The sequence below is a fragment of the Bos mutus genome, chromosome 15 (genome assembly GCF_027580195.1).
Source record: "Bos mutus isolate GX-2022 chromosome 15, NWIPB_WYAK_1.1, whole genome shotgun sequence".
Classification (NCBI taxonomy): Eukaryota; Metazoa; Chordata; class Mammalia; order Artiodactyla; family Bovidae; genus Bos; species Bos mutus.
The window spans coordinates 2191475-2203896 of NC_091631.1; positions in this window are offsets into that span (position 1 = coordinate 2191475).

A 12422-nucleotide genomic window follows, 5' to 3' on the forward strand; every position below is an offset into this window, starting at 1 on the left:
ATAAGTTCATTGGTATCATCATTTCTTAAGATCCCACATGTGAGTGGAATAAGATTCCACACATGTCTTTCTCTGTTTGACTTACTTCACTTCGTACGACAGTCTCTAGCTCCAGCCATGTTGCTGCAGATGACATCATTTCATTCTTTTTTGATGACTGAGAAATATTCCTCTGTATATACCTACCACATCTTCTTTATCCACTCATCTGTCAATGGACATTTAGGTTGTCGCCATGTCCTGGCTGCTGTAAATACTATCTCAGTGAACACTGGAGTGCATGTATCTTTTTGAACTATTGTTTTCTCTGAAATGTGCCCAGGAGTGGGATTGCTGGATCATGTGCTGGTTCTAAGTTTAGCTTTCTGAGGAACCTCCATACTGCTGTCTGTGGTGTACGAATTTACATTCCCACTGACAGTGTAGGAGGATCCCGTTTTCTCCCCATCCTCTCCAGATTTTTTGAAGGTGGTCATTCTGACCATTATGAGAATCTAAAACACAAACAGCACAAAATGAAAACAAACTCATAGAGAAATAACTGATGGCTGCCCGTGGGGTGGGGTAAGGCTGCAAAAGAGGTGAAGGGAATGAGAGGCACAAACTTCCAGTGGTAAAACACAGGAGCCATGAGACCATGATATACAGCAGAGTGAATATGGTAAATGATATTATTATACCTTGGAAAAATGACATAAGACATAAATTTAAATTTAAAAACAAATACCAAATGATGGTAAAAATGTAAAATAATTTTAATGCATTGCTGGTAAGAAATTGAAATAGTAGAACACTTCAGAAAATATCTTGGCAACATTTCATTTAAATAAACACATAGTCACCCTATCATCAAGCAACCCATCTCCTAGATATTTATCCAAATGATGTGAATGCTTGTGTTCAAATATCTTAGGCAAATGTTTATATCAGTTTTATTTGTAATCACCAGACCCTTGAACCAATACAAATGTTCCTCAGCTACGAAGCAGGATGAACCTGTAATGTCCATTGTGCAGAGTATGATTCTGCAATAAAGCTTCCGTTATGACACACGTAATAACAAGAGTGACTCTCAAATGCTAAGTGAAAGATTACCAACTCAGAGTATGTATTCCGGGATTGCAGTGAAGGACATTGTTGCAAAGGCAAAATTCTGATTGTCAGGGGCACTGGATAGGAAAATGTGTTTATCCAAAGAAGTTTATAGGAATTTATTCAGGTGATAGTGGTTCTTTGACAGTAAATTTGACAAAAGTCTTAGAACTGTACACTAAAATTTTGGATATTACTGTATGTAAGTTATATGTTCATAATAAATTGACCAAAATAACAAGAAAAAAATGAGTAGTAAAAAATATGTGTGTACAAAGGAAATAATCAGAATGGTCCCCACAGACAGTTTAATTGCGCCTTTCCTGGGAAAGTAGGGTGAGAAACTGTAGATGTGCCCACAAGGGAAATTCCTGGAGAGCTCTGCGTCTCTATAACACCCTCCATGTCCCCCAGCATCAGCCTTTGAAATCCCGGTATCAATGTGACCTCATTTTAGAGGGACGGCTCTGCATGCTGAACCCATACAGCCATCATTTATTCATCTGACTATTCATACTTGTCAGTACACAGAAGCTTTACCCCAGAATTTTATATGTACCTGTACCCATAGTCAGGGAAACACCCCCAAATAAAAATGAAATTGACTGGCGCTTAAAGGATAATCTCTTATTGGGATTTGTTATTTACAGAAACAATTCTGTGAATTATATGACAGAGGTAATCTTACGAAGTTTATTGTTCAAAGGACCAGGAGATAAGGAGACAGAAAGAATGCATAGGAAGTTCAGGAATTAAACTATGTTAATATTCTTTCTTCCATTTTCCTGCCTTAGAGACTTTGGAATCATAAGACCATTATTGGAAGGAGAGCTCCTCTGACAGTATTTCTGCATCATTCTACAGCTGATATCGAGGTAAGACTGGGATGCAAACGTCAAACTTCCATCAGTAGAGTTTACTGATACCCAGGAAACCCCATCCTGCTTTCCAAAAGACATGAACAGAAAAAAAACCTAGGTAGATTCTCTGATTGATTTAATGGTAATTTCATCTTGTTCATCAAATATTGGCTGCTCAATAGAGGTAAGAAACAAATCAATACTAACAAATGAACAAAAAAAGCAGAGGTAAAAAAATCCGCACGTTACTGAGTCCAAGCTTGCTTGGCTTGCCGCGAGAAAAGTCAGTGAATCTGAGATGAGGTGCTGGGACCAGGAAGGGACCTTATTTGGAAGCTGGCTGGTGGAGAAGACCGCAAGCTAGTGTCTCAAAGTAGTCATCTTGTCGGGGGCTTGGGGGCCAGGTTCTTTTACGGATCAGAGATTTGGGGGGCAAAGGGGAGGTGAGGAAACAAAGTAAAAAGACCGTTTAATTCCTGCAAATATCTCCTAGACTGGCAAGCCTCAGGTAGGGGGACGCGTTCACTTCACTTCCTTAAGTCATTTCATCGCTGGCGTGAAATGGAACATCGCCTGCCATATCGGCTAACAAGGATGCCACACCTATCTGTGATTCTGGCCTCCCAAAGTGAATTCTGGGGCCAAGACAGTTAGCAGCACGTGAGGGGCACGGTCACCGCACCTTGGGACACGAAGGCCTCAAGAGTGTGGCACCCTTCACGGGCGGCCGGATCAGGATTTCTCTCTGGGGCAGGCCATTGTGCATGTCTGTAATAACAAAAGTAGCAAAATAGGGGTTAAAGTCACAGAAGCAGATCCAGTGTAAAATCAAAATTAACCCTTCCTGGTTACACTTGAACTGTAACAGTACCTGGGCTTCCCTGGTGGCTCATTGTAAACAGGCCCCCTGCCAAATGAATTCTTCAGTACCACTTTTCTAGATTCCTTATATATGTGTTAGAACGCGTTATTTATCTTTCTCTTTCTGACTCACTTCACCGTGTATAATAGGTCCTAGGCTCATCCACCTCATTAGAGCTGACTCAGATGTGTTCCTCTTATGGCTGAGTAATATTCCATTGTGTATATATCCACAACTTCTTTATCCATTCATCTGTCAATGAGCATCTAGGTTGCTTTCATGCTCTAGCTATTGTAAATAGTGCTGCAATGAACAGTGGGAGAAATGGGAGAAGGAGACATAGAGAACAGATGTATGGATGTGGGGAGAGGGAGGAGAGGGTGAGATGCATGGAGAGAGTAACATGGAAACTTACATTACCATATGTAAAACAGATAGCCAACGGGAATTTGCTGTATGGCTCAGGAAACTCTAACAGGGGCTCGGTGTCAACCTAGAGGGGTGGGGTGGGGAGGGAGATGGGAGGGAGGTTCAAAAGGGAGGGGATACATGTATACCTATGGCTGATTCACGTTGAGGTTTGACAGAAAACAACAAAATTCTGTAAAGCAATTATCCTTCAATAAAAAATAATTTTAATCTTAATTTTTTTAAAAAGAAGCTACCTGCCAATGCAGGAGAAGTGGGTTCAATCTCTGGGTCAGGAAGATCCCTGGAGAAGGAAATGGCAGCCCACTTCAGTGTTCTTGCCTGAAATCCCATGGACAGAGGAGCCTGGAGGGCATAAAGACTTGAATACATCTTAGCGACTAAACAACAATCAGATCAGATCAGTCACTCAGTCGTGTCTGACTCTTTGCGACCCCATGAATCACAGCACGCCAGGCCTCCCTGTCCATCACCAACTCCCGGAGTCCACTGAGACAATAGCAACATGAAAGTGTCTAACAGGAATTAACAAAATCCAAACTGCATTTTGACCTTTTCTTCATAATTTCATGCTTATTATTACTAGAATGTGTAGACATGTAAGCAGTGAATGGCTAAATGCATAGACTTTTAATTTGACCAAAAGTGGATTTAACTCTTGAATCTTGACTCTCATACTAGCTGTGCAATTTTAGAGCAACACATAACTTCTTAAGTCTTTAATTTCCTAATGGTAAAGTAGAAATCATAATGCTACTTACCTTACACACACACACACACACACACACACACCACTCGTTTATCTATAAAGAACTGGTTGGTAGCAGAACATAGTATATGCTAAAAGTGGTCATGTGTGTTTGGGCTGGTAAACATAATATCTTCAAGGTACAGGCTTGTAAAATGAAGTTGCAAAAGTTTTAGGACGAAAATGTTCAATTCAGTTCAGTTGCTCAGTCCTGTCTGACTCTTTATGACCCCATGGACTGCAGCACGCCACACGTCCTTGTCCATCACCAACTCCCAGAGCTTACTCAGACTCATGTCCATTGAGTCGGTGATGCCATCCAGCCATCTCATCCTCTGTTGTCCCCTTCTCCTCCCACCTTCAATCTTGCCCAGCATCAGGGTCTTTTCCAATGAGTCAGTTCTTTGCGTCAGGTGGCCAAAGTATTGGAGTTTCAGCTTCAACATCAGTCCTTCCAGTGAATATTCAGGATTGATTTCTTTAGGATGGACTGGTTGGATCTCCTTGCTGTCCAAGGGACTCTCAAGAGTCTTCTCCAACACCACAGTTCAAAAGCATCAATTCTTCGGCGCTCAGCTTTCTTTATAGTGCAACTCTCACATCCAACTCTCGCATGACTACTGGAAAACCCATAGCTTTGACTAGATGGACCTTGTTGGCAAAGTAATGTGTCTGCTTTTTAATATGCTATCTAGGTTGGTCATAGCTTTACTTCCAAGGAGCAAACGTCTTTTAACTTCATGGCTACAGTCACCATCTGCAGTGATTTTGGAGGCCCCAAAAATAAAGTCACTCACTGTTTCCATTGTTTCCCCATCTATTTGCCATGAAGTGATGGGACCAGATGCCATGATCTTAGTTTTCTGAATGCTGAGCTTTAAGCCAACTTTTTCACTCTCCTCTTTTACTTTCAACAGGAGGCTTTTTAGTTCTCCTTTGCTTTCTGCTGTAAGGGTGGTGTCATCTGAATACCTGAGGCTATTGATGTTTCTCCCGGCAATCTTGATTCCAGTTTGTGCTTCATCCAGCCCAGCGTTTCTCATGATGTACTCTGCGTGTATGTTAAATAAGCAGGGTGACAATATACAGCCTTGATGTACTTGTTTCCCTATTTGAAAACAGTCTGTTGTTCCATGTCTAGTTCTAACTGTTGCTTCTTGACCTGCATACAGATTTCTCAGGAGTTAGGTAAGGTGGTCTGGTATTCCCATCTCTTTCAGAATTTTCCACAGTTTGTGGTGATCCACACAGTCAAAGGCTTTGGCATAGTCAATAAAGCAGAAATAGATGCTTTTCTGGAACTCTCTTGCTTTTTCCATGATCCAACGAATGTTGGCAATTTGATCTCTGGTTCCTCTGCCTTTTCTAAATCCAGCTTGAACATCTGGAAATTCACAGTTCATGTACTGTTGAAGCCTGGTTTTGAGAATTTTGAGCATTACTAACATGTGAGATGAGTGCAATTGTGTGGTAGTTTGAACATTCTTTGGCATTGCCTTTCTTTGGGGTTGAAATGAAAACTGACCTTTTCCAGTCCTGTGGTCACTGCTGAGTTTTCCAGATTTGCTGGTATATTGAGTGCAGCACTTTCACAGCATCATCTTGTAGGATTTGAAGTGGCTCGACTGGAATTCCATTATCTCCACTTGCTTTGTTCATAGTGATTATTCCTAAGGCCCACTTGACTTCACATTCTGGGATGTCTGGCTCTAGGTGAGTGATCACACCATCATGATTATCTGGGTCATGAAGATGTTTTTTGTATAGTTCTTCTGTATATTCTTGTATATTCTGTATAATACCTTTTCGTATTATCTTCTGCTTCTGTTAGGTCCATACCATTTCTGTCCTTTATTGAGCCCATCTCTGCATGAAATGTTCCCTTGGTATCTCTAATTTTCTTGAAGAGATCTCTAACCTTTCCCATTCTATTGTATTTCTTTGCACTGATCGCTGAGGACAGCTTTCTTATCTCTCCTTGTTGTTCTTTGAAACTCTGCATTCAAGTGGGTATATCTTTCCTTTTCTTTTTTGCCTTTTGCTTCTCTTTTCTCAACTATTTGTAAGGCCTCCTCAGACAGCCATTTTGCTTTTTTGCATTTCTTTTCTGTGGGGATGGTCTTAATCCCTGTCTCCTGTACAATGTCACAAACCTCTGTCCATAGTTCTTCAGGCACTCTATCAAATCTAATCCCTTGAGTCTATTTGTCACTTCCACGTATAATCATAAGGGATTTGATTTAGGTCATACCTTTGTTAATAGTTAGCATAAGATAGATGTCCTTTCAAAGGCGTCCAATTCAAAGTAAAGTATTTAAAATACTGTCCCTGCAGCAGAAGAGATTCTAATGAAGTATTTTACAACATGGTGCTTGCCACCAAAATAGTGTTGAGGGGAAGAACTGATTCTGACTCCCTGATGAAACTGTTTCTTTGACTTGTCTTTGTTGCTTTTGTTAGTATAATCGCACATCAAGGCCTGCCTCAGAGAACCCTGCCCCTCTGCCAGACTCAAACTGAGGTGCCTTTGTTGAGAACCCTGTCCACCTGTGGATGGCAAGAAGGAAGAAATTAACACATCCCCTGCCCGGGGCTTGCCATTCTAGGAGGTATTTACAAGATTAACGGCTGTAGACTCTGGAGCCTACTGGAGGCTCTGGAGACACCTTCTGGAGACACCCGCTGGAGACACCTTCAGTCTCTCCTTCTATACGTTCAGTGTGGCCCGTCACTGTGATGTTCCAGCCGTCATGCTTCTCTCTCGTTCTGATAGACATGTTAGTGAACCGGTTCTAGTTTATGTAGTGAGCATCAATGTCTTTTTGCTCTCCTGGTTACCTTGATATCCTGTATATTCATATTTATCACCATCCTAAAGATGCCGTCATCTGCAGGGCACCAGAAGGCTTTGTCCACCTGTGCTTCCCACTTCACTGCCGTATCCATCTACTGTGGAACGATTATCTTCATGTACTCACAGCCCAGCTCCAGTCACTCCATGGACACGGACAAAACGGCCTCTGTGTTCTATGCTATGATCATTCCATTGCTGAACCCTGTGGTCTACAGCCTGAGAAACAGGGAGGTCAAGAGTGCATTTATGAAGCTTGTTGTAGAGGCAAAATTGTCCCTAGGATTATGATTTCAACAATGTAAAATGATATCCTGACCAATAAAAGGTCTCTTGTCCTGAAAAAAAAAAAGAAACACTAGATCCAGAAATATAATACCTAAATAAGAATGGCTAAGATGTCTTGTCTCTGACTAATTTAAAACCTTATTAAGGACATTGGTTTATTCATTTATCCTGCATGCGTTTTTAACTAAAATATTTAATTCATGTATTAGAATATACATACATGTATAATAGATTTCTATTTCTTTGGTTAAATGCTAAACTCTTATCAGCATTTAATTTAAACGTTAAATTTGAAAATAAAATGTTGTACTATTAAATACAAGTATACCATTTGGGGGAGCACATATTATCAAGAGATAAATAAAGCATCTTAAATACATTAATATTTCCATCTTGACTGAGTCATTTGATAGAACCAACATGCTCATTTTTACAATTTTCAAAGGATAATGTAGCCAGAGTGTAAGAAAAATGGAGAAAATGAAAAGCATTTTAAACCCGAGATTTTTTTTGAAATATTTACTTACTTATTTGGCTTAGTTGTGGGTCTTAGTTGCAGTCTCTGGATCTTTGGTTGTGGTGCACGGGATCGGTAGTTGTGGCATGTGGGTTTAGTTGTCCTGTGGCATTTGGGATTTAGGTCCCTGACCATGGATCAAACCCACATCCCCTGCATTGTAAGGCAGATTCTTAACCACTGGACCAGCAGAGAAGTCCCTTAAACACAAGATTTTGATGCTGAATATGCTTCTTGTATTAGAGTTTCAATTCTAGACCCTCTTTCTGCAGAGGTAGGAAGTGTACACACACATGGCTTGTATGTATTCATCAGTTCAGTTCAGTCGCTCAGTTGTGTCTGATGCCTTGCAACCCCATGGACTGCATCATGCCACACTTCCCTGCTCATCGCCAACTCCTGGGGCTCGCTCAAACTCATGTCTATTGAGTTGGTGATGCCACCCAACCATCTCATCCTCTCACATCCCCTTCTCCTCCTGCCTTCAATCTTTCCCAGCATCAGGGTCTTTTTCAATGAGTCATTTCTTTGCATCAGGAGGCCAAAGTACATACTCATACTTACACTTATTTCTCTACCTATCCATCATACCCACATCAATTAAACATGAGTGCTTACTGATATCTCTGACTCTAATCTATTTCATCCCCTTTCTTATCTGTAACTTCCATCTCTGACAGTGAGGAATTTGACTCCCAACAATTTCCATTCATTAATTTACTCGTGTGACTCCAATTTAAAAGAAACGCAGTTCAAAAATTGCTGATCTATACTCTCTTGAGGAACAACTTGAGTAATTAAAGAACAGTATTTTATAGATCTTTTTTTCATTTTTTCCCTTGCAACTCCCTATGAGCACACTGTTTTCCAACATTAGCTTATTTTTTCCCTTCTCTTCAATGAGGCTAAGTCACTTGTAGTACAATTAATTTTTTTAACAATCTGTGTTCACTCCTGTGATTCTCCTGTGCTCCTGGCCAATGCTTTTAAATTTGTATAGATTAAATTTCACTCTATGCTAAGCATAGTTCTATGGGTTTTAACAAACCCATAGAATGAGTCCATTGTTCCATGTCTGGTTCTAACTGTTGCATCCTGACCTTCATACAGATTTCTCAAGAGGCAGGCCAGGTGGTCTGGTATTCCCATCTCTTTAAGAATTTTCCATAGTTTGTTGTGATCCACACAGTCAAAAACTTTGGCATAGTCAATAAAGCAGAAGTAGATGTTTTTCTGGAACTCTCTCGCTTTTTCGATAATCCAGCAGATTTTGGCAATTTGATCTCTGGTTCCTCTGCCTTTTCCAAATCCAGTTTGGACATCTGGAAGTTCACAGTTCACATACTATTAATGCCTGGCTTGGAGAATTTTGAGCATTACTTTGCTAGCATATGAGATGAGTGCAATTGTGCCATAGTTTGAGCATTCTTTGGCATTACCTTTTTTTGGAATTGGAATGAAAACTGACCTTTTCCAGTCCTGTGGCCACTGTTGAGTTTTCCAAATTTGCTCGCATATTGAGTGCAGCACTTTCACAGCATTATCTTTTAGAATTTGAAATAGTTCCTGGAATGCAAAAGTAGGAAGTCAAGAAATACCTGGAAAAACAGGCAAATTTTGCCTTGGAATATAGAATGAAGCATGGCAAAGGCTTAATAGAGTTTTGCCAAGAGAACGTACTGGTCATACCAAACAACCTCTTCCAACAACACAAGAGAAGACTCTACACATGGACATCACCAGATGGTCAATACCAAAATCAGATAGATTATATTCTGTGCAGCCAAAGATGGAGAAGCTCTATACATATACATTTTTACTATAAAGTGAACAATTGTTCTAAATTTTGACATATGTGCAGAGATAGCTGGAGGAGAATGAAAGGCAAAGGAAGGAAACTTATGATGACAATTTTTCTTGTTATCTGTCATTGTATTAGAAGTTTTCTATGTAAGCTTAAATTTAATATTTATAGCTTTGGTAAATAAGTATACTGGATATTATATGGACAGGACTTTTAACAGGAATGAAACTAGGATTCAAGGACTGGCAAATAATATTCCCAAAACCAACTCCATCTAAGTTGCTAATTGGTCACACTTATCTGTATAATCCAGGAAAATTACTAAAGTCCATGCAGTACCCTTGGGTAAATAGTCTCTGGGTATCTTCTCCTAAATGATTATACTACACTTATAATCAGACAAATTGTTCCTTCTAATTCTTCTAAGTTACCATATTTTCTCACTTTATCTCTCTTTTGTCTCTCTCCCTCTTCTCTCTCTCATTCCCTCATTCAATCTTTAAATGAGTTTTTGATTGTGACTTATACTTTGTTAGTACTATAATATTATCAAATTTTATATTTATAGCATTTTTATTACTTTATACTTTTATCAATACAATCCATTGCCGGGGTCCAGCCCCAGTGGATCCAGGGAATTCGAAGCGGGGACGGCGTTGGCGAAGATCAGGAAACAACTGCTTAATTAAACGTTAATTAAAGATATAAAGACTAATAGAATAAGGATAGCTCAGTGAGAAAATTTAGTGGAGAAAAGAGGCTGAATAATTCAGCCAGAAGGTGAGAGAAAGAATGACATGGGGAGACCAAGTTTCGGTGAACAAGGCCCGCACTTTATTTTCCAAAGTAGTTTTTATACCTTAAGTTATGCATAGAGGATAATGGGGGAAGGGGTAGAGTCATGCAGTAAGCCAGGCTTTCTTCCAGCAAACTTATCATATGCAAAAGTTTAGGTGATTTGCATCATCTTCTGGCCCGGAGGCCTGTTAACATTTTAAGATCCTTTCTTCAGAAAACTTATTTTTCTCTAAAGGTGATTAGTCAGGCGCCAGCCTCCAAAAGCATTAGATAAAGTTGCATTCCTATAGGGCAAAGGTGTGGTGGGCTATAACAAGAAAAAGAATTCACTCAAGGGTCCAAGGTTACAAACATTAAAGCTACTACTTACACCAATTATATTAATCAATTCACTGCCAGGGACATAGCAGGTAAGGGATATGGAAACTTAGCAGCAAACATCGGCCCAACAAGTGAAAAACCCTTCACCAATACAATTTCTAATCAATCTTTTAACTGATCAAAGGAATCTGTATTTAGACAGTTTAGAACATCTCATGCCTCTCACAGTTGGGAGGCTCTGAGCAATCACATGTGGCTGGAAGAACCTATTCAGGCAGGCTAGAGGACTTCCAAAGGAGTTTGTAGGTTGAAACACTGTCACACCCAGGAATTATTAACTGGAGCTGTAAGCTAACTCTTTTTTCAGAGAGAGGTAGTGGGGCACAGCCCCCCCCCCCCGTAAAGTCAGAGGTGTAGGTGAGAGCACAAAGCAGAAAGTAGGCAGACTCTGGTTTTGGGGGTAGATGCTCGAGAATTTCCAGGGGAACTCCTGAGGCTCGATCCCGCCTTTGCGTATGCCGAGCCTCCTTCCTCATGACCTTTGCCACGGGCAGAGCTCCTCACGCTGGCTCCCAGCAATCCATTGTCTGCTATGTTAGTTCTAAGAGCATTAATAGTACTAATAATAACAGCAGTACTATGAGGAATAGTAGATTTCTATACTACTATGGCTTAATTTACTCCACTCATCTAATTTAAGTGGGGAAAATGTTATTATTCTGATTGTTTGGATGAGAAAAGTGACTCTCAGAAAAATTATTTAATTTGAACTGCATATTTTAAAGGACAATTAAGATTATGGATTTTATACAATTTAGACAATTTTGCATGTATTCTAACATCATTTGAGAGCTGGAAATAAATGAAAGAAAAATAAGTGGTTATCATTTAGCAACACACAATATGAAAAGGAAACCAAGAAATCTTCAAAATAAAATACACATTAATAAAATATGCAGAGATTAAAGAAATACTTTTAAAAAATGGATCAAAGAATAAATCTCAAGAGAGATTTTAAGATATTTTGGGCTAAATGAAACTGATAACACAGCTTATCAGAATTTGTGGGATACAGAAGAAGTAGTATTTAGAAGGAGATTTACAGCATTGAGTGTATATACTGGGAAATAAAAGAAAGATTTAAAATGCATAATCTAAGCTTCCACCTTAAGAAACAAGAAAAGAAGAACAAATTAAATCCGAAGTAATTAGACAAAAATAAATAATAAGAATTAGAGCAGAAATCTGGTGGCTCAGATGGTAAAGAATCTGCCTGCAATGCAGGAGACCCAGCTTCAATCCCTGGGTCAGGAAGATCCCCTGGAGAAAGAAGTGGCAACACACTCCAGTATTCTTGCCTGGAGAATCCCATGGGCAGAGGATCCTGGTGTGCTACAGTCTATGGGGCCACAAAGAGTCAGACATGACCGAGTGACTAACACTTTCAGAGTAGAAATCAATGAAAGTGAAAACAGGAAGTCAGTAAGAGAAAATCAAGAGAAGAGAAGTCAATAAGAGAAACTAAAAGCTATTTCTTAGAAAAGATTGATAAAATCAATAAGCATCAAACCAGACTTACTAAAACACAAAGAAAGAGGACACAAATTATTCACATCAGAAATGAAAGCTGGGATATCATTTCAGATTCTATGGGCATTAGAATGATAATAAAAGAATAGTAGGAAGAACTCTGTGCATACAGATTCAGTTACCTAGATGAAACTGATTAATTCCTTGAAAGCCACAGTTTGCCAAAATCACACAAGAAGACATAGACAATCTCAATAGGCCTATATGTATTAAAGAAGTTGAACTAGCAATTAACAATTTTTCAGAACATAAATTTTCAGTC